The sequence below is a fragment of the Phyllostomus discolor genome, chromosome 8 (genome assembly GCF_004126475.2).
Source record: "Phyllostomus discolor isolate MPI-MPIP mPhyDis1 chromosome 8, mPhyDis1.pri.v3, whole genome shotgun sequence".
In the NCBI taxonomy this organism is placed as follows: Eukaryota; Metazoa; Chordata; class Mammalia; order Chiroptera; family Phyllostomidae; genus Phyllostomus; species Phyllostomus discolor.
The window spans coordinates 62,315,659-62,318,680 of NC_040910.2; the positions used below are offsets into that span (position 1 = coordinate 62,315,659).

Genomic DNA, 3,022 nt, shown 5'->3' on the forward strand with positions numbered 1-3,022 from the left:
ACTTAGAACCGTAATCCATTCAGTAGAGAAAACACAAAGCCATGGCATCCAGTCAAGCTCACTGGAGAGTTACACATGGTGCAAAAGGTTATTAGAAAAATATGACACATATTTTCTGCCATCCTACAAAAATAAGAAAATCAGTATCATTGTAGTAACTTATTCTCACAGTAATCACAAATCACAGTTTTAAAAAAACCCTGTATGATTTCTCCTTGTGTTCAGTCCAAGTCACAGAAAAGAAGTCTCTTTCTTTCAAGTTTGGGCTCCTCCTTCACTCAATTTACCATGGAGAGTGACTCTGACCTGACCTGTATCTATATTCTTCAGCACTTCCAAAGGTAGAAAAACCTCAACTCAAGTGGCTCACTTTCAAAGTTTGTAAGTAAACTAGACAGTCCACTGGAACACCATTCCCATAGAGGAGTATATTTACAAAATAGCATTTGATCTCAATAGCAAATATAGGCTGTAAAAAAGGGTATTTACAGCCAAGTTATAACACATATTTTGAAGTTTCCCCCAGAAAAGAGGATGACCAAAGAGCATGATCACTGGTGTTGCCAGTTTATGGCCCATTTAAAATGATTCAGAAGTGGATGCTTAAAACAAACATATGTCTAAATGCAAAGTTATGCATGGTTCAGGGACCAACACAGAACACCAACTGGAAATAATAACACTCCCTTACATAAACTTACTTTTTTTGCTGCAAAACATTTAAATTTGTTTACTATTTTAAAATAGTATAGGAACAACCAATAAACATGAGACATTATGTTTCTGTTTCTCATATTCAAGTAAGGAAGTAATCAAATGCATGCACCAAAAACCCCAGAAAGAAATCTCAGGTATTCAGTTCTTTTCTCCCCCCACCCCACAGGAATTGTTAGCTCAGAGAATACTGGCACTTAAAGGAAAACAAATCTTCCATTGCCATTTAAAAATAAACATTCAAAATAAAAGCTAACAGGTTGGGTGGTGGAGAAAGAAAATTAGGTAATGCTAAAACAAATACTAATAATTTAGTGTAATATACAAAAATTGCCACTTTTACTTAACTATACTTTTTAAAAAGTACAAATTGTATTTACATAATCATATACTATGTCTTTGATTTCTTTTTCTTTTTACCGTCTTTGCTCATTTCCTTTTCATGTTTCTGAATTTCCTACTGTATAGAAGGCATTGTCAATACCCTGTCTTGTCTTTGCAGATGTTTCAATAAAAGGAATCCTGTAACTTCTTCCTAAGTCCTGAGCCTGTTTTGTGTCTACTGTTGTAGGAGGCAAATCACATTTATTTCCTACCAGGGCCATGAGGACATCTTCAGAGTCTTTACTCTTTTCACTTCTCTATAATAGTGAATATCTTCAAATGATTTAGCATTATTTAAGGTAAACACACAAAGAAAGTGCTCTCCAGTCCTTGTGTACTGGTCCCTCATTGCACTGTACTCCTCTCGACTTGCTATGTCGAGAATATCCAAGGAACAGGTTACTCTCTCACTTATTACTTGTTTCCTTTAGGAATCCTCATTGTAGGATCATATTCATCCACAAAGCAATTCTGAATCAGCTGTATCATCAAGGCACTCTTGCCTAGCCCACCAGCTCCAACTACCACAAGTTTATATTCTGACATTTTCAGCAGGTCTGGGAGCTGCTGAGGCTCTAACCCCCACTACTACCTTCAGTGCCTCCTCCAAATTTGGCCAATCCTCACTCAGACCCCAGTTCTCAGTCACAAAACTCAGCTGATCCTTCCTCCTTTCCAGAGTCCATTCCCTTCCCAGACTAGTTTCATTTTCACCACCAGGTGTGTTTAAGCCACAGACACCCCAGGGGGTGTGCAGAGGAACTCTTAGCAACTGGGAAGCCCCACCATCCCACTCCCTCATGGTGGGGGTTGACCTGCCACAAGGAGTTAGGGACCCACATTGGGCACCACTGCTGTAACCAAACAACCAGTGGGGTCCCATTGCCTGCCATCCATAGGCAATAACTCTACAGACAGATTCCAGTGAAAAGGAAAATGTAATTTTTGTTTATATATATACAATAGGTTACTTGATGCTTACCCCATCCCCAAAGAGACTGGAGGAGTGAGCAGGCTGCTGGCTGGTGGCCACCCCAGCTTCACCCACAGCTTTGCCTGCAGGGGAATGGGTGCAGGGCTTGTCGCCAACCACTTCCCCAGACCTATCCATGAGAATCTCCTCACCCCACCCCGAGATCCCCTTCTTACTGGCCTTGCTCCAAGCACTGGCAGTGTTCCTAGTCAGGCCTGAAGAGCTCAGGGAGGGGCGTGGGGCCTGACCCTTGCAGACAGCAGCTATCACAGCTTCCCAGCTAGGAAGGGACACAGACTTGCTGGCTCACACATCTGGGCTGTAGGAGGGCTGCAGCCAAGTGATTTCCCACCTCGGGGAGGGTCTTAAGACTTATCAGCCAGAGCCTGAGGCAAGGCCTCCCTGAGCCTTTGCACCCAACCCCACCCTCCTATCCCAAGCTCTCTGTGCTCCAGGCCTGCCCTGGGCAATCAGGGAGGTGCTGCAGTAATGTCCCCAGGTATCCAGGACACAATCTCTGGGCCCAGGAACTCCAGTCTGTGCCTGTCCAGAGGAGGGGAGGGGAGGGGAAGGGAGGGGAGAGGGTGAGAGAGGGACGGGCATTTCTGCACTCTCTGCTCTTAAAGGATCTCCCCAGAATCTCCACCATAACAGAAGTGGGTGGGAGGGTATGTTCCTCCCATTTAATCACCTGCCTGACTTTTGTCACCAGAGCAGTGTGCCCCCTTTTTAGTGTTATGCGAGTGGCATCCTGGTGCCCAGGGCAACACACATGTCCCATCTTCCATGCATCTTCACCCTTTGCCATTTCTGGGAAGAAGTTCCCCCCAGTTACAAAATAACACCATGGGATGCAGTCAGCAAATTCCAGAACAAAGCTACAGGACAAATGCTGTACTGTTTTCACAAAAACATTGCAAGGAACAAATTCTCCTCAAGATGGCAGAGTAG

General features: G+C 43.9%; 1 pseudogene; it reads right to left on the reverse strand.

Moving 5' to 3' along the window:
- Positions 1-933: 933 nt before the first annotated feature.
- Positions 934-2,295, reverse strand: LOC114515239 (annotated as a pseudogene).
- Between the last annotated feature and the right edge of the window lie 727 nt (positions 2,296-3,022).